This window comes from Fukomys damarensis, unplaced genomic scaffold (assembly GCF_012274545.1).
Source record: "Fukomys damarensis isolate Sample0158 unplaced genomic scaffold, DMR_v1.0_HiC HiC_scaffold_3, whole genome shotgun sequence".
Taxonomy (NCBI): domain Eukaryota; kingdom Metazoa; phylum Chordata; class Mammalia; order Rodentia; family Bathyergidae; genus Fukomys; species Fukomys damarensis.
This window is the reverse complement of record NW_022900915.1, coordinates 38,692,021-38,716,803: the sequence shown is the minus strand read 5'-3', so window position 1 is coordinate 38,716,803 and position 24,783 is coordinate 38,692,021. Positions and strand designations below refer to the sequence as shown.

General features: G+C 36.3%; 1 long non-coding RNA gene across 2 annotated transcripts in view; it reads right to left on the bottom strand.

Moving 5' to 3' along the window:
• Nucleotides 1-24,056, bottom strand: part of LOC104871311 — a 26,696-nt gene extending 2,640 nt beyond the window's left edge. The window contains exons 1-2 of one of the 2 annotated variants that reach the window (XR_782817.2): nt 23,862-24,056; nt 21,228-21,327 (exon numbers count right to left, since the gene is read on the bottom strand). This is a non-coding gene — a long non-coding RNA (uncharacterized LOC104871311). The remainder of the gene's footprint in view (nt 1-21,227; nt 21,328-23,861) is intronic. The other variant, XR_782818.2, reaches the window with a different exon arrangement.
• Nucleotides 24,057-24,783: the final 727 nt, after the last annotated feature.

Genomic DNA, 24,783 nt, shown 5'->3' with positions numbered 1-24,783 from the left:
TTTTTTTTTTTTTTTTTTTTTTTTTTTTGCCTGTGATTCTCCAAGTGCTTTGGTGCCATGCATTTAAAAAGTTATCTTTCCTCCATTGAGTGTCCTTTGCACCTTTGACAAAAATCAGTTGGACTTATTTTTTCAGGTTCTTTTTTGGGTTCTACCACATGGTCTTGATTACCATTGCTATATAATGTCTGAAAATCAAGTAGGCTGATTCTTCCCATTTTATTTTTTAAAATAATTTTAGCTATTTTAGGTTTTTTTATGTTCTATACACACTTGCTATCATCCAAATGTACCTCTGAAACTCATGTGGAATTTCAATTGCCACTGTAACAGTTTAAAAGGTGTTTAGGGGCTGGGGATTTAGCTCAGTGGTTCCACTGCCTGCTTCACAAGCGCAAGGGCCCAAGTTCGATCCCGGTACAAACAAATAAGTAAATAAATAACTACATGACTAAATAAATAAGTAAATGAAAGACCATGAAGCCTCTGCTGACACAGATGTTTAATGCTGGTGAGCTGGGGGTGCGTTAGTTATCTCAGGAGTGGGTCTGATGAGACAGTATGTGCGAGCTGCCTTCCATCTCTGTGAGGTTCTCATTCACCCTCACCCTGTTATGGCAGCACACCAAGTAGTGCCAGCATCATGCTTGTGGACTACCGGGCTCTGAAGGCCAGGATGGGACAAAATGGCAGAGAAAGGATGAGTTCCCTCTCTCACTCTCATCTTAAATGACTCTGTTTCTCCAAATTCTAATGACTGTTTCTTCTCTGAAGAACTCAAATACAGTTTCATATTAGATTCGTGAGTGAGCAAAAGATCTATCAAATTTGATCTTCTTCACATTTTTTACAAGTTGCTGTTGGATATGTTGTGTACCTAAGATGTGTTCATTTTACATACGTGCTACTTTGCATCCTCAGATCTGTGTCTCCCTGTCCTTGCCCATTCTTGATTACCACTGTGTTGTTCTTTCTGTATATTTTAATTTTTTATATTCTACAAACTAGACATTCAATATTTCTCTTTTTGTGCTTGGATTATTTTACTTAGTGTAATGTCCTCCAGGCTCAACCTTCTTGTGGTGAATGGCAAGATTTCATTCCTTCGAAGGGTTAGAATTCCATTGTATGTGTGTACAATAATTTCTTTATCAATTTCTCCATTGATGGACACTTCAGGCATTTCTATATCTTGCTATTGTGAAGTATTGTTGCATTGAACATGAGAATGTAGATACCTTTGAGGTGGTGATATAACTCATGTTATTATCATCTGAGAAAAGATCACACAGAGAACTTCTCAAGTTGATCCACTCTGTCATTTAGTAAGGGCCTTGCTTTAAAGTTTCCCACTGAAACTTTGGCCTAATAGAATACGCATTTCCAAATTAGAGTGAACTTAGGCAGCTTTAGTAAGGTGTGAAAATGAGAAAACTACAATACTCATATAAAATGGCTACAAATTATCTTGTGAAAAAACAAGTATAAGATTTCTTCTTCTAAAAAAATGAGATAGATGTTTTCCCTATTTCTCCCAAGCAGTACAAACAAAACTCCTGAATATTATAGATAAACCAAAAGAAGAAAGCTGGAGAGAAAAGGGCAGATTGGTTAGAAGCTGCAGGACATGAGACATTACACACTGGTAATTTCCTTGGTTTTCTTCTTGCTGTGTATATCCAAGACTTGGAAAAGCTGAAAATTTGGAAATGCTAATGTGCAAAGATTTATCAAGACTTTCTATTTCTAAAGAAAGGACAACAAAAAGGATAGCACAGCAAAACAAAATTTTCATAAGCATCAACCATTCTACTACAGATGAAAACAACAAGACAAATGTGGCCCCAACCCCAATGCCACCAGTAAAGACCAATAAGTAGCCTAGATTTCCACCCTCCTGATGTTTTAAGGAGGGTATGTATCACCCTTACCTGGGTAGTACCAGAAAAGATAGAGTAAGGAGCCAGCTTTTGTCTCACCAGTTAGTAATGCTATGGTGTCAGGGAGGAGCACCGAGAGAGCCTGGACTTGCACCCCTACTTACCAGTAATGAGGTATCCTGCCCATCTCCAGCAGGAATCCAGGCAAAGGACGCCTCCTAGAGGCCACAGTGTCTCCACTCTCAGTGGTAATGAAGCTATTGTCATAAGGGTGTCAGTAAAGGACATGGAGGGAACTGGACCTCTGCCCAGCAATAAAAAGGAGTCTTTCCGGTCCCAATGTCATCAGTAGAGGCTGAGTAGAGACAGTCCTTCCATCTCCACTCAGCAGTAATGAGGCAATGCCTCCTCTTCCTGTCAAAGCACTGTCAAGGAGAAGACAGCTAAAATAGAACATTTGGTCTCCTAACCTAATATGAAAAAGTCCAGGTTTTCATTTAAAAAGTCATTCCTACCAAGAACAAAGATCCTAAACTGAAAGAAAAAAAAATCAATCAATAGAGGCCCACACCAAGATGATAGAAATGTTAGATAGAATTCTGGACAATTTTAAAAAACTTCATTGAAAATATAACACATCTGATATATGGCACACAGCTAAGCAGTGCCGAGAGGGAAATGTATAGCAATATGTACATAACTTAGAAAAGAGAAAAAGTATCAAGTCAATAATATATGCTCCCTACCTCCAGAACTGTTGTGACCCACACAGCATAGGGTTTGAACCTGGGGGGAGTCGTAGGAGATGAAGAAAATTTAAAATGACCAAGAAAGAAGGATACCTCCCAAGATTAAGTATGAAAGTTGGGACCAGGTGGATCCATAGCTGGGAGCTAATGGCTACCTGGTGTCCTACAAGCCCTTTATTTATAGTGTAAGGCAAATAGGAAAAGAAGGCGGGACAAATAGTGCTATTACCTGGCCTATGTGGCCTAGGCAGGAGTATTGTGATTGTTTCGTGATGGGGCATGTGCAGGAAGGGAACAGGGAAAGATGCACAATAATTGTCCTGGGGCTGTGCCATCCAGGGTCTACAATATTACTCAAACAGACTGTTTGACTCTCTGATCTATGGAGGAGAAAAGGAGTAGGGAGGAGGCAAGGATCAACTTCAGGCTGGGCCACAGCAGAGAACTTAAAAGAACAAGAGCAAAACAATTTCAAAGCAACTATGAAGAAACATAGAATAAAAATAAGAGCAGAGAGCAATAAAACTAAAAACAAAACAAAACAAAAAAATAGAGAAAATCAATATGGCAAATTGCTAGTTCTTTGAAAAGATCACTAAACTTTAAAACCTCTAACATATGTGACAAAGGAAAAAGAAAAGAAAAGACACAGATTACCAATATCAAGAAAGAAATAGGGGGGCTTAGGATTTAGCTCAATGGTGCTGTCACCTTCCTTGCAAGCTCAAAGTCCCAAGTTCGATCCCCTGTACCAAAAAAAGAAAGAAAGAAATAGGGGATTTTTTAGCAATTGTAGATATCCAAAAGATAATAAGGGAATGAAATGAACAGCTCTATACACATGTTCAATACTTCCTCAAAGACACAAACTATCACAACTCATCTAATATTCAATAGATATTATGAAAAGACCTGTAACTATTAGCAAAATTGAACTTGTAATTTAAAATTCCTAAAATCAAAGCTCCAGCTCCAGATTGTTTGTGTGGAGTTCTACCAAATATTTAAAGAATAATTAACACCAATTCTGTAGTTTTTTTTTCCAGAAAACAGAACAAAACACTGAATTCATTTTATGAAGTATTATCCTGAAACCCAAATCAGATAACATACTAAAATTGTCATCACCAACAAAAACCTTACAGCCTAAAGTCCTTGATTATTGATTTTAAAGTCTTACCAAATTATTAGAAAATAAAATGCAGCAATATATAAAAAAAATTATCTACCTTGACCTTTCAGTCTATTCATAAATATAATGGGGATTGATTTTTTTTTAAAAAACGCCATAAAAATGATCCACCATATTAACCAGGATTTTAAAAAATTACATAATTATATTAATTGGTGAAATAATGGTATCTGGAAATTTTTAACGTGCATTAATGGTAAAAATTGTTATAAAAGTAGGAACAAGAGGAAACTTTCTCCATTTAATGAAGAACGTCTACAAAAACAGCTAATATACTAAATGGTGAAAATAATTAATATTTCCCTCTAAGATCAGATAATAAGGCAGGGATGTCTACTTTTATTACTCCAATTCAAAATAGTGCTTAAATTCTAGCCAGTGCAATAACCAAAAAAAAAAAAAAAAAAACGAAAAAAAAATTTATAAAGACAGAAAAGGAAAGAATAAATTGTCCCTATTTAAGGTTGTTATGATAATCTATGTGGGAAACGCCAAAACTCCTGGAACTAATGGTATGTTCAGCAATATTTCAGGACGCACAGTAAACATAAAATCAATTATATTTATGTGTGTTAACAATGAACATATGGTTATAAAGTTAAAACTCACAGTATCACTTACAACTACTCAAAAATGAGATGAGTTGAAAGTCTCAGAAGAAATATATAGGATATACTTATAGGTAAAAAACAAAACAAAATTTTGGTGAAAAATAAAATGTTACCTAAATAAATGGAAATGAATACTATGTTTTAATGCAACGTTTATCAAAATGCTAGCCAGATTTTTTTTGTGGCTATAAACAAGATTATTCTAAAATGTTGTCTTAGTCTGTTTTCTGGTACTGTAGCAGAATGCCAAAGATGAGGTGTTTATAAACCACAAAAATCTTATTTGGATGATGCCTGCCCACGCTGGTGACTATGAATCTTCTCCACTCAGTGCTCCTGATTCAAGTGCTGGTATTTTCCAGAAACAGCTTCACAGAAATATCCAGAAAAGTGTTTTCCTGGCTGTCAGGGCATCTTTTTGCTGGGTTGAGTGACATATAAAATTAATCCCTATGAAGACCTATGAAAATATTCTGTAGTATCATAATCAAAATCACATTTGTGATGCAAATGAACGGCACAGTTTTCAAGAACATTTACCATAAGAAATGTTAACATTTTAAATCTTAAATACTAAAAAAATGTAGGAAACATTAGACTTTATGAATTAGGAACTAAAACATGAGTCAACAGCCTATGATGAAAAAGAGCTAGCCAAAAGTAAGTTAAATTAAGTTATATAAATAAGGATTAGAATAAATTTTTAAAAATGCATCTGCAAGGTTGAAAATAGGTTCATAAGTAGTAAATTGGAGACACAGAAAAATGCTTTGGCAAGAAGGAAAGCTCACTAGGGTAAATAGAAAAATAAAATTGTGAAAGAGAATCAGAAATAAAAGGCAGAGTACAGAGACCCTAAAAATGGGGAAGACAAAGAAAAATGAAATTAAACCTCACATTAAATAGAAGAAAATTTAAACTCTGAAAGACTGCTATATAGTAACACCTTGGTTCACAACTGCTTTTATGCATGAACAATTCAGTTCACAACCAGACCCACTGGGCAAAAATTTCCTTCTGTTTGTAACTCTGTATTAGGTGATAAACATTACTGTAGCCTTCTTTCCCAGAATCATGGAAGGAATTAAGTTTGTGAACTGAAGTACAGTACTACTGTATGTCAAATAAGCTTATCTTCTTACAGGTAGCAAATTAATGAAAAGGCATCACTGTAAAAAAGACTACTATTTACATGTCTTCTCACAATTTTATAAAATTCCAATCAAAATGAAAAATCATATGTCAAGAAGGAAAACAGCTTTTCTATTCTTGAATGAGCACTGAGGTTGTCATATATTTATAATAAGAAATAAACATGTACTCACATTGGCTGCATGTATACTAAAAGAAGAAATAAACATCTCATGAGAAACTAAAAGAAAATAGAGAAACTAGTTTGGAAAGAAAAAGATTGAGTCTAAAGGATCCTACACAAGAACAAATATGTCATTAAATAGGCAGCAGAATAAGTCTTACCTATATAAGACTTTGAAACATATGCCACTAATTAATTCTGCTTAGTTAAACTGTAAGGGTACATATCAACTAAAGGAGCAATAGAGCAAATGCAAGAGTCAATAATTACATTAAAGGAAAAGTTGTAAACATTTAATTGCAGAGTTAAATTAATAAAACTATGTTATAAATGATTTCAAAGCAAGAAGTCCAGGATCACCTTTTTAAAAAAGACTCAGAGTATAAAACCATTCAGCCACAATTGGGATGTTCGATGAATGAGAGTACTGTTTTTTTTTATATTGCATTTTACTTTATTCAATACACTAGTCATTAAGGAAATATGGGGGTTTCTTATTTAACATGATGGTAACCATCAATAGAATAATCAGACGGATACTCTCAACATTATGAAAATTGTATAAATTTTAGTTTTCATAAAGCAAAACTGAAAAGCAACAGAAATATCAAAGAAATATAAGACTAAAATCAAAATTATGCATCAACATGTTCAAAGATGTCAGCTATGACAATATTTATCATGGTTTAACTTTTCCTTTTAAAACAGTCTCAGATTAGTCCAAATACAGTCATTACATGTTTGATAAAAAAGAAAAAAATGGAAACAAAGTCTTCGTAAATAGGGAGAGGTAGAGGGGTTGAAGGGAGGGCAGGGGAATGGGGAATAACATAAGAACCAAGATGAATTATGTAAAAGTACAAATTCCCAATGATGAATGTCATCATATTGTATACCTAAAATGTACCATTAAATTTAATGAAAAAAGTTATCAAAGAAAATAAGAATTTTTTTTTAGTTTATTGGTACATTTTAGGTATACAATACAGTTACTTTCATTATTGGGACCTTGTACCTTTACATGACAGGTCTTGCTTCTCATTTTTTCCCCTTATTCCTGCCCTCACTTTGCCCCCTACTGCCCTCCCCATTTACAAATAATTTATTTCCATTTATTCATTTTCTCATTTTTTTTTATTTTCCCTTATTACCTTCCCTCCACCCTTCCCACTTTCTCTACACCTTTAGCCCTTTTCCTTCTATTTCACATTGTCAGTTATCTCATTAGAATCTTGTGTACTATTATAGTTTTTCACACCAGAGAAACTACTTGGTATTTACACATATGACTTATTTATTTCACTTAGGAGTGTATCCTCAAAATGTATCCATTTTCCTATGAATGACTCTAACTTCTCATTCTTTATGGCTGAGTAGTATTCCATTTTATAAAAAACCACATCTTCTTTATCCAGTTTCCAACTAATGGGAAAATGGGCTGTTTCCAAGTTTTAGCTATTACAAACTGTGCCGCTATAAACATAGGTGCACATATGTCACTGTGATATGATTCTTTTAATTCTTTTGGAAAAATACCCAGCAGAGGGATGGCTGTGGCAAATGGAGCCTCTAGTCTCCACTCTTTGAGGTATCTCCATATTGATTTCCATAGTGGTTGCACCAGTCTGCACTCCCACCAACAATGGAGAAGGATTCCTTTCTCCCCACAACCCCGCCAACATTTGTTATTGTTTGATTTCTTGATAGCAGCCATTCTTCGTGGTGAGCAGAAGAGACCTAGAATAGCAAAAGCCATCCTAGGCAACAGAGACATGGCAGTGGGCATGATAATTCGCAATTTGAAACTATACTACAAAGCCACAGTGATAATAACAGCATGGTACATGGCAAAGAAACAGACCTGAGGATCAGTGGAAAAGACTGGAAGATACAAAAACAACCCCAGATGCACTCAGCTATGTCATCTTTGAAAAAGGAGCTGACCATCCTCACTGGAGGCAAGATAGTCTCTTTAATAAATGTATTGAAAAAGCTGGATTTCAACCTACCAAAGATTAAAACTAGACCCTTATCTTTCACCATGCACTAAACTAAAATTGAAGTGGATTAAAGATTAAAAAAGAAACACTAAACTTGTTGGAAGATAAGTTAGGCAATACTCTTGAAGACGTTGGCATAGGAAAAGACTTTATGAACAAATCCTCAATAGCACAGGAATTAGCCGAAAGAATCAACAACTGGGATCTCATCTTATTAAAAAGCTTCTGCACTGCAAAAGGAACCATTAATAGAACTAAAAGACAACCTACAATGTGGGAAAAAGTTTTTACCAGCTGCTCCTCAGACAAAGGGCTCTTATCTAGAGTATATAGAGAACTCAAAACAATCATCCCCCCCAAATATAAAGACCCGACTCAAAAATGGGCAGACATTTCTCAGACAAAGAAGTAAAAGCAGCAAGTAAATATATGAAAAAATGTTCCACATGACTGGTCATTTGAGAGGTGCAGATGAGAATAAGAATATTTTAAAGTAAATAGTTAAAATATTTCAGAATTGCCAAAGTGGTGAGACAGAAGAAAAAAAGTAGATGTTACATTACTAATTCCAGTCATAGTAGAACCCAAACAAGGAAGGAGCATTAAACAGGACAAGTTGAGGATTATTTTATTCTTACAAAGGACAATCTATCACAGAGTAAATGACTGCACATTTGGCCTATACCAAAACATAAAAGACAAAAACCATGAAAGTAATATAAAATGGCGATTCTGTTAATATTTAATATGTTGGGTTGTTAAAGAAAATAATTGCTTTAATGGTATCCAAAAAGTATAATTTTTAATTTTAAGTGTACATACACAGAGAAAAAAAAACCCACAGAGAATTAGATATTTGTACCTCATAGGCAGAGGATAAATTTTCCTTCAAGAATTCATGGACAAACTGATTATAGATTAGGCCACACACACACACACACACACTCTGAGGAGACAGGCATGACAGCACATGCTTGTCATTTCAGCACTACAGAGGCTGAGGCAAGAGGATTGCTATGAATTTATGGCTTCCCTGGTTACATAGTGAGTTCAAGTCAGAGTCTGAACTACATAAAGATGTCTTGCATCAAAAAAACCCAAAACACACACACACACACAAACAAACAAAACAAAATTAAAAACACTGATAACTTTTAAAAGAAAATATTATAAAAGCCAAGTACGATAGCATATGCCTATAATCTCAACCCTCTGAGAGACTGAGGTAGGAGGATCACAAGTTTGAGCCCAGCCTGGGCAACTGAGCAACTTAGAGAGATCCTGAAAACAACAAAATAAAAAGGGGCTCAGGGTGTAGGTTAGTACGAAGAACCTGATTTCAATCCCCGTCACACAAAAACTTTATATAATATGTTATATAAAAGACCTCATTCCTTTACTATGAAAGACTTACATTAAAAATAACAGATTAAACAAAAACAGACATTCAGAACGTGGCTATAACAAATCGCATAAATTATTGGATTAAAAGAATATCAAAAGTACATTTATAAAACACTTTTAAAACACATGTGAATATACCGTTCTTGGAAGTGTGCTGTAGATTTGAAGACTTTCATAATAAAACTTTTTGTAAAGGAGACTGTGAGAGCTGTCTGTCTGAATACCTTCTGTTTCAGCTTGTCATGGGAAGGTGCTCCATACACTTTTGCACTTTTCACAATGAGAACAACTCCCATGGTGAACATCAGCTGAGGAGCTGTGTACTCTGAAATATCACTCAGAGCATCACTCCTCATTGCACCTTGGTGACTTACTTTGAAGTAGTTTATCCTCACAAAGTCTGTCCCTTAAGACACGTGGCCATTCGGACCCCTTACACTCTCTTCCTGTCCCCATAGTGAGAGTTACTCACACAGTGATTTGAAGCCTGTTGGTATAGTCAGTCCTTTCATGTGATCCAGTACTTTTCCAAGTCAGAAATCAACATGAAAGGACTCACAAGGTTAATTTAGGTTCTGTCTGGTTCATCCCTCAGCCTGTCCTTGCAATCTACAATTTGTACATTGTTGTCAGGAGTAAGCGGGAAGAAAAGTGTCAGCATTCTACTTTTAGACAGAATTAAATTGTTACATTTTTAGAACTATAATACTTAGAAGGACATGTACCCTTTAGAGAGAATTAGGGTTTTAAATACTAAATCCAAAAGATCTGGGCAACTTCTAAAAAAACTTTAGATGTGAGAATAAAGGGTAAAGCTATACATAAATGTTGAGGTAAGCACACTTTCAATTAAAAATGTGCGTTGTGAGATTCCCCTCTGCTGCGTGACCCAGCCCGATCTACCGGCCTCCTCCTCTAGCTGCGCCTTTCCCTTTGGGTGCCATTGATTGCCCCGACCCAGTGCCAGGAGGGTAGCCACGAGAGTGCTGCTGAGCACCCCCTCCCAGATCCCCTGATTGTGCCAGTCCTTGGATGCACTCGGCAGAGGCATGGCTGGCTATAAAGGGTGGTGATTGATCCTATTGTGTTCCTGAATGTATCGATTAGGATAAAGGATAGGGATTGATTGGAAAGGTTGTTTTCTCAGTTATGAAAATGAGAATGTCTATAAGTCATTAGAGAATCAAAGGCTGAGATGCAAGGATATCAGGAAGATTTAATGACACAGAGATTGAATCAAGGGCAACCCAACAGCAAAAATAAAGATGAGAAAACACTTAAACAAGCCACAAAGACAGACTTCCACTCACCAATGGCAAACAGTAGGGCAAAGGAGGATGAAAAGTCTAATAGTGAACCTCCAGGACACTCAGAACTCACAGCACAGGAAGTAACAAAACTGATCAATCAAGCTCTAGAAAAATTCAAAACAGAAATAATTTCCCAGATAACCATAGAGATGGTGAGCAAAATAAAGACATGATTTGAGACTCCAGAACAGAAACTGACAAAAAAAATAGATGAGCTTAGAAACATAATAGAAACCACAAAGGCCCAGAATAAGAAAGAAATGGAAACAATGAACACCCAACATAGGAAAGAAATGGAATCTATTAAACAGATTCAAACAGATATCCAGGAGATTAAAAACTCTATTCAAAGCATATGCAACAGAATAAAAGATTGCGAAGACAGAATCTCAGATACAGAAGATAGGATCACAGACAGTGACTGAGAAAAGAGAGGTCTCTTAAAAACAGTAAGGGAACATGAGAAATTGATCCAACAACTCCTAGATGATGCAAAGAAGAATAACATAAGACTGATAGGAATCCATGAAGTAGCAGGAGAAAATGCAAATGACTTAAAAAAGCTGTTCACAGAATTAATGTGGAAAACTTCCCAAACAGAGGGGAAGAATTTGACATACAGATAAGTGAGGCATATAGGATCCCCACTAGCCACAATAAAAAAAAAAAATCTACACCTAGACATAATAATCAAGATCCCAGAAACCCAACAGAAGAACAAAATACTACAAACAGTAAGAGAAAAGAAACAAATCACATACAAAGGAAGCCCATCAGAATCACAACAGACTTTTCAACACAAACCCTTAGGGCAAGGAGAGCCTGGAGTGAGATATTTCAAGCACTAAAATAGAACAACCTCCAACCTAGACTGATGTATCCTGCAAAACTCTTTTTCAAAATGGATGGGGAAATAAGATACTTCAATGACAAAGAACACTTGAGAAACTTCAAGAATACTATACCAGCACTACAAGGAATTTAAAATAATATCCTAGAAAAAGACAATGAAGATCACAACACCATGAGGCCCAACAGAGCAAATCAAATAGCCAAGGCAAGAAACTAAAAGGAGAGGACAAAAAATTAAAAAGAGTCAACAAAAGAACAATAACCTAACAATAATAAGTCAATACATATCAGTTATAACTATCAATGTCAATGGCCTCTATTTACCAATCAAGAGAAACAGATTGGCGGAATGGATTAAGAAGCAAAACCCAACAATATGTTGTATACCAGAAACACACCTAGTGCAAAAAGAAGCCTATAGACTGAAAGTGAAAGGATGGAAAACAATTCTCCATATGACAGGAGCCCAGAAAAAAGCATGGGTAGCAATCTTATTCAAAGACAAAGTAAATTTCAAACCAAAACTGATTAAGAGAGACAAAGAACGCCACTACATCCTGGTAAAGGGAACAATCCAAGAGGAAGAAATGACAATCATAAACATATATGCACCAACTATAAATGCCCCTGACTATATAACACAAATATTAAGTAACATGAAAAACCAAATAAGCACTAATACAATTCTAGCAGGGGATCTAAATACCCCACTATCACAAATAGACAGATCGTCTAGGCAAAAAATAACAATGAAATACTAGAACTGAACCAAGCTTTTGAATGCATGGACTTATTAGACTTCTATAGAGTGTTCCCCACAAAATCAGAATATACATTCTTTTCAGCTGCACATGGGTCATTCTCCAAGACAGATCACATACTAGCTCACAAACCAGGTTTGAATAAATGCAAAAGAATTGAAGTTATTCCCTGTATATTATCAGATCACAGTGCAATAAAGCTGGAGATCAATAGCATAAGAAAGCTTACGAACTTCACAAACACATGGAAATTGAACAACACTCTCCTTAACAATCAATGGATCACAGAGGAAATTAAAGATGAAATCAGACAGTTTTTACCAATAAATGAAAATGCCAATACAACATACAGGAATCTATGGGACACAATGAAAGCAGTTCTACGTGGAAAATTCATAGCACTGAATGCCCACATTAGGAAAACAGAGCAAGCTCAAATAAACAACCTAACAATGACTCTTAGACTCCTAGAAAAACAAGAGCAAGAAAAACCCAAAGCTCGAACAAGAGAGGAAATTATAAAGATTCGAGCAGAAATCAATGCAATGGAAACTAAGAAAATGATACAAAAAATAAATGAATCGAAGAGTTGGTTTTTTGAAAGAATAAATAAAATTGATAAACCCTTAGCAAACCTTATCAAAAAGAGGAAAGAAAAGGCTCAGATTCATGCAATCAGGAATGAAAAAGGCAAAGTCACAACAGATCCCACAGAAACTCAGAGGAGCATTAATACCTACTATGAGAACCTGTACTCTAATAAAATGGAAAACACAGAAGAAATGGACAGATTTCTAGATACTTATGAATTACCAAAGTTGAACGAAGAAGATTAAAAACATTTTAAACACCTCAATTACAATCAGTGAAATTGAAAATGTAATGAAAAACTTACCAACAAAGCAAAGCCCAGGTCCTGATGGATTCACTGCTGAATTTTACAAGACATTTAGAGAAGAACTACTGCCACATACTCTTCAGACTTTTCAATGAAATTGAAAAGGAAACAATACTTCCAAATTCATTCCTGGAAGCAATTATCACCTTGATTCCCAAACCAGGGAAAGATGTAACTAAAAAAGAGAACTACAGGCCAATCTCCTTAATGAATATAGATGCAAAAATCCTCAATAAGATACTAGCAAACAGAATACAGAGGATCATCAAGAAGATCATACATCCTGATGAAGTCGGATTTATTCCAGGGATGCAAGGATGGTTCAACATACGTAAATCAATAAATGTAATACACTATATTAACAAAGTCAAGGACAAGAACCACATGATCCTTTCAATAGATGCAGAAAAAGCATTTGACAAAACTCAGCACCCATCCATGATAAAAACTCTGCAAAAAATTGGAAGAGATGATCCATATCTCAACTTAATAAAGGCTTTCCATGAAAAATCAACAGCCAGCATCATATTAAATGGCCAGAAACTGAAAACCTTCAAATTAAAATCAGGAACAAGACAAGGATGCCCACTATCACCACTCCTCTTTGATATAGTTCTGGAAACATTAGCCATAGCAATTAGACAAGAGAAAGAAATTAAAGCAATAAAGGTAGGAAAGGAAGAAGTTAAACTTTCCTTATTTGCTGATGATATGATACTCTACATTGAAGACCCAAAAAAACTCCACCAAAAGACTTCTTGACTTAATAGACACTTTTAGCAGAGTAGCTGGATACAAGGTCAACACCCAAAAATCAGTAGCCTTCTTGTACACAAATAATAGATGCACTGAATGAGAAATTAGGGAAACAATTCCTTTCACAATAGCACCCAAAAAAATGAAGTATCTATATGATACTCTACATTGAAGACCCAAAAAAACTCCACCAAAAGACTTCTTGACTTAATAGACACTTTTAGCAGAGTAGCTGGATACAAGGTCAACACCCAAAAATCAGTAGCCTTCTTGTACACAAATAATAGATGCACTGAATGAGAAATTAGGGAAACAATTCCTTTCACAATAGCACCCAAAAAAATGAAGTATCTGGGGGAACAGATTCAATGCACTACCAATTGAAATTCCAACACTATACTTCACAGAACTAGAAAGAAGAATCCAAAAATTCATTTGGAACCATAAGAGACCTAGAATAGCAAAAGCCATCCTAGGCAACAGACACATGGCAGCGAGTATAACAATTCCCAATTTGCAAACAAAGCCACTGTGATAAAAACAGCATGGTACTGACAAAGAAACAGACCTGAGGCTCAGTGGAAAAGACTGGAAGATGCAGAAACAACTCCAGATGTACTCAGCTACCTCATCTTTGACAAAGGAGCTGAACATCCCCACTGGAGGAAAGATAGCCTCTTTAATAAATGGTGTTGGAAAAACTGGCTCTCAACCTGCCAAAGATTAAAACTAGACCCGTATCTTTCACTAGGCACTAAATTAAAATCAAAGTGGATTAAAGATCTAAATATTAAAACAGAAACACTAAACTTGCTGGAAGATAAATTAGTCAGAACTCTTGAAGACATTGGCATAGGAAAAGACTTTATGAACAAGCCCTCTAGCATGGGAACTAGCAGAAAGAATCAACAACTGGGATCTCATCTTATTAAAAAGCTTCTGCACTGCAAAAGAAACCATCAACAGAACTAAGAGACAACCTACAATGTGGGAAAAAATTTTTACCAGCTGCTCCTCAGACAAAGAACTATTATCTAGAATACATAAAGAACTCAAAATAATCAGCCCCACAAAATATAAAGACCCAATTCAAAAATGGGCATCTGAAATAAACAGACATTTCTCAGACAAAGAAGTAAAAGCAGCAAGTAAATATATGAAAAAAATGCTCCACATCACTGGTCATTCGAGAGATGCAAATGAAAATAACACTGAGATTCTACCTCACCCCACAAAGAATGGCTGCTATCAAGAAATCACACAATAACAAATGCTGTCAGGGTTGTGGGGAGAGAGGAACCCTTCTCCATTGTTTGTGGGAGTGCAGACTGGTGCAACCACTATGGAAATCAATATGGAGATACCTCAAAATGCTAGGTCTAGAGGTTCCATTTGACCCAGCCATCCCTCTGCTGGGTATCTTTCCAAAAGATTTAAAAGAATCATACCACAATGATATATGTGCACCAATGTTTATAGCAGCACAGTTTGTAATAGCTGAAATTTGGAAACAGCCCATCTGCCCATCTGTTGGAAACTGGATAAAGAAGATGTGGCTTTTCTATAAAATGCAATGCTGCTCAGCCATAAAGAATGAGAAATTAGAGTCATTCATAGGAAAATGGACACAAATAAGTCACACATGTGTAAATATCAAATAGTTTCTCTGGTGTGAAAAACTATAATAGTACACAAGATCCTAATGGGATAATTAAGGTGTGAAATAGGAAGAAAAGGGCTAAAGATGTAGGGAAAGGGGGAGGTCAGGGCAAGGAAATAACAGAAAAGAAAAAAATATGATAAAATGAAAAAATGGAAATAAAGAGTTTGTTAATGGGGAGGGGAGGAGGGGGTGAAGGGAGGGCAGGGACAAGGGTAAAAATTGAGAACCACGACCTGTCATGTGAAGGTACGGAATCCCAGTAATGAATGTAACTGTATTGTAGACCTAGATGTAGACCTAGATTGTACCAATAAACTCAATAAAAAGAAAAAAAATGTGCATTATGTTAATACTAGCAATTCAGGCCAAGAAACATTTAACAGCTGGACTGCTGATCCCTTATCTTTCCCTTTGGGTGTTGGTTACTGTTAAAGTGCAGTTCCCCAATCTTCGATAGTCTCTGCCTCCTTCTCCCAAATTTGTGTGGTAGATATCACTTCATTTTCATTTCCTTTTTTCACCTTGCTTTTCTTATTATTTTATCCAAATTACCTCATTGTACAATTTCAAAATTAACTGTTTTTAAATGGTTGAGTAGACAGAGGTCAGAAACATCTTTTGGAAATCTAGAAATAGGATAACAAATCTTGCAGCCAAAACTTAAAGAGTGTGTAATTTTAAAAATTCAGTTTAGAAGGCTCATTCAGCATTTGTTAGTCATTGCTTTTACTAATAACACTGCGATAATGAAATTTAATCGTGGATGTGTCAAATTTTTCATTTGTAAGATTTTTCTTTTTCTTTTTTTTTTTTTTTTGCTTTGTGTTATTTATCTAGTTTCTAAAAAATGACTAAATGTAATGGTTGAGAACACAAACCTAATGAACCATATCCTGAAAATGTGTTTCCCCTCTGGTAAAGTTCAATAAACTGTTAGAGTATTACTGCCTGTAGGAATTTAAACTTTTTATCCTAAAACTTAAAGTAATTTGAGAGTAGAACAGTTAAATGATGCTGTGACTACCAGGCTCATATACTAAAATTACATAAGAAAGAAAGAATAAAGATTTCTTGTTAGAATATTCTGTCAGTCTCCCAGATTGGAAATGGAGAAAAGTGTATGTACTTTGCAAAGGAAGGCATTCAATATTTCTCAAACCACAGATGTATTGTGTTATAAGATAAGAGGTAAGATACTGCAAATAATATCCAATCAAAATATTTGACACAATCTCTAGTATAGCCCATCTAGTTCGCATCTTCCACAACATTCTTTTTGCTTTTATAATATAACCTCCAAAATATCACTGTGTTTTGCATTCATAGCACATATATTAGGATGAATGCTTTGATTTCATCTTTGGGGAGAAGAAAAAAACTTGTATACTCGAATTTTGTCAGTAAAACACATTTTGTTAAGCTTAATTTCAACCCTATTTTAACAAAGTTTTACAAACACTTATACCTCATAAAATATGTTGTAAGTGAAATAGCAGAAATTTTTAGACATAAAAAAATGAAAAAATTTTGATTCTGAAGGAATATCTTACATGAGAACATTTGGGTAAGACCAAATTCTGATTGTATTTTGATAAGAAGATAATGACCCAGAATTACCAACTTTACAAACAAAAATTTGACTTTGCCAATCTCTGTATTTTTGTTCTGTCACAACATTTGGGGCCAATCTATTCATTTCCTTGAAACACTTCCTCTTTTCTGAATTATCTAGGACTAATTTGTGTTTTGGTATTTCAAGTTCAGTATTTGGGAGTCAGATATCATCTGTTAATAGTGTTTTATTCTTGTATTTCTTGCCCAGATTTTTTATGTAAGTGAAAACTTTAACTATCCACAGGAAAGTAAGAAAAAAACTCACACAATGTCCAGAACACAGATGGAATAGATTCATACCAAGACATATCAATATAAAATTGGAGACAGTGTTCAAGGGAGAAAAGAGAGCATACTAAAGAATCAAAAATTGAAATTATTCCATACTTCTTACTGTGCTAGAGAAAGTTCAAGGTCATTTGAGACACATTCACAAAATTCTGAAGAAAAATGACTTTGAAAGTCACATCCTATACCAAGTCAAATTTCACTCAAGTTTCAGAGTAGAATAAATACCTTTCACAGGTAATTTTGAAAAAATATATTTTGCTTATCCCCATCTGTCAGGAAGCTCTTGAGGCAAGTTCTGTCAAAAATGAGAGAACAAAACAAAAAAGAGGAAGACATGGCAAGCCAGAGAATCATATATAACACAAGAGTAAGGGACATAGTCATGGTGCTGCTGAGGGGAGATCCTAGCATGAAATCCTACCTTAGAGGGTCACTCCTACATACTGGTGAGTGACTGACACAAGGCTCTGTGAGAAACTCCACTGGGTAGATGAAATTGATGGCATATCTGGTGAACAACGGTCCTGCCTCATCTCTGGAGATGTTCCAAGCCCTCAGTGAGTGCCTGAAACCATGGATAGTACCAAAACATACATACATGATATAACTGAAAATGAAGACAAATGTTTAATTAAAAAAAAAACAACTTGTTACAGTAAAAGACACATTGCTATTAATCCCCTCACAATTCTCCCCCCATGCTTGGAACACACTGATCCCATCATTGTTGCCACTTTCTGAAGCAGTTCTGAAAGCCCTCTTTCATGAGTGTCTTTAGTTGCCCAGTTGTGGCTGCCTTGATGTCCTAAAAGAATGCAAGATCTTCATAATTGAGATAGATACTGAGTGACTAACAGTTGGATAGTACCTGCAGTGCGGTTATATCAAGCAAAGGAATACTGTGCACCTTGGGCAAGGTAAAACGGGATAGCAGAAGATTTCACCACACTTCTCAGAAAGGTGCACAACTTAAAATTTATAAATTGCTTATTTCTTGGACTTTCTATTTAATAATTTTGTACCATGGGTAAATGAAACCAAGGGAAGGAAAACCATATGTAAGGGAGGACTGTGCTGTGCTTTTATATTTTTCATACTGGCTGCTTTAACATAGTTATATACATTCAAATTCTCTTTATATCTTTTCATTATTTAATAGTTCTTTTTAGCACTAAATAATGTTCTATAGACTGTATATATGACTATTTAGCCACTTACTATCAAAGCACATCTTAGCTACTTCCAAGGCTTGGCAGTTCTGAATGAACTTGCTATTCATATTCATGTGCAGTCCCTTTTGGGGAAGAAATAGTTTCCATCTCCTTTGGGTAAACACTGAGGAGCACAACTGCAAGATCATATGACAAGAGTATGGTTGGCTTTGTAAGGTGCTGTCTTCCAGACTGTCTTCCACGGGTCTGTATCATTTACATTCTTGTCAGCTGCCAGTGAGGGTCCCTATTGCCCTTCATCCTCATCAGCATTTGGTATTGCAGTGTTGGTTTGAGACATTGTGATGGGTATGCAATGGTATCTCCTTGTTTTAATTTGAGTGTCTCTGATGCTATTGACGTAGGACATCTTTGCATATGCTTATTTGCTATTTGTATATCTCCTTGGGTTGAGAGGACTATTAAACTCCCATTTTTCGATCAGATTGTTTTCTTATTGTGGAGATGAGAGTCCTCTGTGTGTCTTGGAAACCAGTTATCAGGTTTGTCTTTTCTCCCAGTTTGGAGAAAGTCTCCCAAAATTTTCTCCCAATATGTGACTTGTCTTTTCATTCTTATGAGTGTCTTTTGCAGATCAGGAATTTTTAATTTTAATTAAGTTTAGTTTATCAATTTTATACTCATGGGTCATGCTTTTCATGCCATATCTAGAAAGTTGTCACCAAATGCAAGGTGATTTAGCTTTCCTTCTCTTTAATCTTCTAGGAGTTCTAACAACTCTGATCACCTGGTTTTCATGGAGACTCACCTCTTCCTGGAACTGTCTGGAAGTCCCACCCTAACCTACTTCAGCATAAATTTAAAAAGACATCCCTGTTAGTCAGAAACTACCAAAGTTTTTAATGACTCTGTGCCAGTAATGGAGATAAAGACTAAATATATTTCTAAATTTACCATGATTGCATGAGTTGATCTTTGAGTGTTGAGCCAGCTTTGCATACGTGGGTGAACCACATTTGGTCAAGACCATACCTGGTCAATTCTGTTTATACATTTTTGGATTCAACATGTGTTAGGTATAAAGAGCCAAAACCCAAAACCAGACCAGTACCAGAACAAGCCTTTATAATGGGGAGGATCTGCTGGGCTGTCTCTGAATTTAGGAGAGAGAGCAACATGGCAGAACAGGGAGCTTCTTTTGTAGGACTGGGGTGGGGCTTATAGAACTTGGAGTGGGATCAAGTGATATGGTGGCTAAGGAATGGAGGAGCTGTGACCTCACTAGGAGGGGCTTGTGTCATCACTAGTTAGAGCCATCTTAAGGTGAGGGAAATCTAATATTCCAGGCATTTGTTTTATGGTTGTTGGGCGAAGGTCTCCTCTGGAGTTGCTTCAAGCTGACAAAGGGGCAAAGATTGGGGCTAAACCTAGATCTGGTGGGGACAGTGGAAGGTGGGGGCTTCTTTCCTCGCCACGGTGGCCAGTACCCTTCCATGACAAGTTCTGTGACTACGTTTTTGGTAAATGCCCTCATACATTCCTGCAAGAAATTTTTGAAAACAGTGAAATAGAAAGGGCCCTATCATGATTAAAAGACATATACAAGCCAATGGGCCCAACAAGGGCATGTTCCCCCTTGGGCTGCCGTCAGTATGTCAAGGGCCCTTCTATTTTGTAACACGACTGCTGCTAGAGAATTTATTTGATCTTGTACTGTATTTAAGGACTGGCTTATTTTACCCACGTCTTCTGAAATCTCTATGGATAGGGCCTGATAGAAATGTGTGGATGTAGAAATGCCTAATATCCCCTTTGCAATCCTAGTGAGGATCCCTGCTCCCAATAAGAAGGGGGCTAGAAGAGGAGTTGCCCTTTTTCTGATTGTGTTCTGTGGGAGAACTTGTTTAGACATCTGGGCTTCTGTGTAAATGGTCATGGGAGGGCTAAGGAAGGATATACAACAGAAAATGTCAGACTGATTGAGGCATTGGAATGCCTCTTAATTACATATGAAGTACAGGCCATTGGAAAGGCAGATCTGATGCTCTTCTGAGATAAAGAGGGAGCAAGCAAGACAAGTGATATTGTTATTTTGCCCTGTGCATATTAGGTTAGTAGTTTGTGTAGGGAATGGGAGACCCATAGTGAAGGGTCCCAGAACTGTGGATAAATTGCCAGTATTTGAGACAGACAGTTTAAAATCTAGGGGGACAGGAATTGGAGTGAACAAGCAGGGGTAAATGGACATACACATCCAACAATCTGAGATATTGACAGGGAGATAGTGGAGTGTGGCATTAAATAGGTGTTGTAGCCTTTTTTGAGACTGTGTTATCTGGTTTACCACTTGGAGATCTATCCATTTCTAGGGAGGTAGAGTGGTGGGCCTCAAAAGTCTATCACTAATGCCTGTTCAATGACTATCTCTTTTGGTTATTCTGTTCTGCTGGATGTTTAAGACCAAGTTAAAGTGTTACCTGTGTTAGTCAATACTAACACCTTGCTATCTGTCAAGGTCAGTTAAGTCTCTTTAGGCATTAGTTTGGAACCATGCATAGAGTCTCTCAGCTCCAGTCAGTGTTAGCCATTAGAATGGTTTACCAAGTTGATTGCAGTGAAAGCATGAGAGATTTTTTTCTCTTGGTGACCCTCTTTTGGCACACATTTCTTTTTTTCTCTTGTGCCCAGCAATCTCCCTGTTCAGGAGGTTGGGTGATTTACCAAAGATGTAAGGCATTATAGAAAAGGTCCTTTCATACCTTGGATTTTTGATGACCTTGGAGAGCCAGGGCCAACATATTGGTGGTCTTAGCCCAGTTACCTTTTAGTGTTGGTCTCTGCACTTTGGTGGTTGAACACCTAGAAGAGAAGATCAGTGACATCATTAGTACAGTAGGAGCAGTGAGCTTAACTATCATAGCTTTATCTGGATAGCAAGCACCCTGGAATCTAAAATATAGTTAGAGGACTGTTATTTTTATCAATCATGGTTGTTCTAGTAGTTGATTTCCTGTAGAATATTAACAGAAAAAAATCTTTGAATCAGGAGGCACACATAATAATAATAATAATAATAATAATAATAATAATAATAATAATATTTTAGCATGACAGTCATGATGACATTATCTTTGCAACAAACTTAGATATGTATCTGAGTATAAAATAGCCATTGTTAAATGTATTTATTCACCTCTAAAAACACATAAGAACAAAAAACCAGAAACTCTTAAGTTATTACCTTTTGATAGGATGCCATGTAAGGAAAGTGTATAGGTCTACAAATGTACCTGTAATCATGAGTAGGTGGAGCAGAAGAGAAGGACAAACACTTAGGTCAAAAAGTTATTGTCATAACCAATATGGAAGACCTGTATAGTCAGAAAACATGAATATATTTTGTACACTAAAAAAGTAGTAACAATAATTATTATAATTCTATGCAACTTTATGTCCTGTAGTTTACCCTGGTACCAAAAGGATCTTTTTAGTAACTCCTTGTTTTTCCATAGAATATATTATATTTTGAAGATGACTATTATAAACATATTATAATAGTATATTTAGAACTCAATCCTTTGACGATAACCAATGTAGACATTTTATAAAAACATATTTAGCAATGTTTATTGGGGGTATATCTTCCCATAAGGCTGTGAAAATTATTGGGGCTCCCATTAGTGAACAAAGATCAGAATAAAATTTTCTGAGCAACTGCTTCTTTATTCAGCAACAGGAGTCTATCCAAACCTAAAAGTTTACATTTAATTATATTGACAATTTTCTATTTAACCTGTAAAACCAGATTGTACAAATTAACAATTTATTTGTATCTTTGATGTCATTTTGATAAAAAAATATAATTGGACAAACACTTTGAAACAATTGAACAGACAGACAAACATATAAGACAATTTATGAAACTAGAATACACTCAAATATATTTGGCCAATTGAATTATAATATCTCTTTTAATTAAAACTAGTCAAAACTTTTGCAGATCAATGAACAGATCTCTTGCAATTAGAATCAGAAGGAGTGGTGCTTTATAACAGTACCATAATCTTGTGTTATAGTTATTGTCAGAACTCTGTAAGCAGAAAGTAGAGCGGTCAAGTTAATCCTATAATTACAATTTAAGAATTTGCAATGTAAAAGAAATGTTTCAAATAAATCGATTAAACATCTGGAAACCAAAAACCATTCAAACATTATTTTGAGTTGAAGATGAAAGGTACATTTGTCATTTAGTGAGAATTTGTAATTTGGTTTTTGTTTGTTTGTTTTTAAGATTTTCCTGCCTGGAAGGACATTGCAACTGATTTTACTATGGAGCAAGCAATCTGTAGCTGGCACTGGGGTGTAACCTAGCATTTGGTTTTTGAGCTCAAATCTTAAGCATCACATTTTCTTTGAATTGTTTTAAAACCTTGTATTTTATTTCCCAATATTTATGTAGAAAACAATAGGGCTCAATGGAATTTCTTGGTAAAGTAGCCTACCAGCCAGGTTGATAGGCAAGGCCAGGAAAGGATTTTATCTTTTTTTTTTTTTTTCAGACTCTTGATTTCCTGTCTCTTCTAAGGAAGCTGGGAAAGGAAGAGCAGGCAGAGAAGTTGTTGTTAACTCAGTCTCCTGTTTGGGAGGGAGAGCGCGGGTGTGTAGTGGAGAAACACAAGATGGCAGAGATGAGGAAGGGTCACAAGATGGAGGAGGTGAGTGTGAGAGGAGATGGAAGAGCTGGCTGGGTTATAGGGTGGGGTAAGTGTGAGTGGCGAGCAATCAGCCAGATTGAAGGAGGAATGGAGGACAGAGTTTGGGCTAGAAGTACCTGAGAGGATGAACAGCTTTGACAGAGGGAGGTATGAGAAAGAAGCCTCATGTGTAGGGGATTTCTGACCATTGTCCACTGAATTGATAAAAATTACATAAATCGTGCAGTATGTTAAAATTGAAAGTGCCATTTTTGTGTCATTGAGATTATCTAATTTGTACTGAGGTCAAACTTGGTAGCAATAAAAAATGAGCCATTTTGGTTTAAAGTCAGGTTCCAACAGTCCGAGGGGATGGAGTTGTGCCAGTAGGCAGCCAAGAGGCATTGAGGGAGGGGGTTTGGATTGTTGGGCACCCCTGTTAGGGTGGGTGAGGAGGAGTTAGCTCCCTAGGAGGTGGGCAAAAGAGAGGAACATCTTTGTTTCTTTTGATACTCCCTGAGCCATTCCCCAGAAGGGGAGAGTGAGAGGAGTTGGGCCAAGGGGGTGACCCCAGGGACACAGTCCTTGGCCCAGTGGCCCAAAAGGGTCTTTTTGACCAAGCACTTGGATTTCCAAGTAGTCCCCAGAGACAGAAAGTGAGAACAAGACAGAGGACCTGAGTAAAGGGAAGCTAATTACCTACTCACTCAGTGACTGGTTTGGATGTGAGTTGTCAGCAATGGCAAAGGTAGAAAGCCCCGAGGAGGTCCTGGTTCAGCAGATGTCTGGAAGAGGTGGTTGAAAGGCCAATTGACCCTGGTCCATGGGGAATTGTCACTTAATGGACCACCTTCCTCCTGGATTTCAACACCAGATATGTTGGGTAAAAAGAGCTGAAAACCAAGACCAGAACAGGACCATAACAAGCCTTTATTATGGGGAGGATCTGCTGGTCTGTCTCCAAGCAAAGGAGAGAAAGCCACATGGAAGAACAGGGAGCTTCTTTTATAGGACTGGGGTGGGGCTTATAGAAACTGAGGTGGGATTGAGTGATGTAGTGGCTAAGGATTGGGGAGCTTGTGACATCACTATGGGGGACTTGTGTCATCACTAGTTAGAGCCATTTTAAGGTGAGAGAAATCTAACAGTATGTTAATTTTGGTTGAGTATTTTTACTTTTGTGTTTTTAAGAGATACTAGTCTGTAGGTTTCTTGTTATATTTTTTTCTGGTTTTGCTACTATAGGAACACTGATCTCATAGAATGAGTTAGGGAGTTTTCTCTCTATAAGAGATTGTAGAGAATTGGTATGACTTACTTATCACTTAAGTTTTTGGAATAACTCACCAGTTAGTTCATCTGGGATTGGTTGGTATTTCCTGTTTTGAAAGATAAGTAATTTTTTTATTCAACTACCTGAATAGATATAAGCCAATTCTATCCATTTTGTGTATAAATTTTGATTATGTCTTTCAAGAACATATTGTGTTTTTCAAGGTCTTTTCTTTTGGTTCATCAAATTTGTGAGCGTGATCTTATGTGTAATCTTCCCTTACTATCCTTTTAAGGTCTGTGAGATCTGTAGTAGTGTTCCTTCTTTTGTTTCTGTTATTAGTGTTTG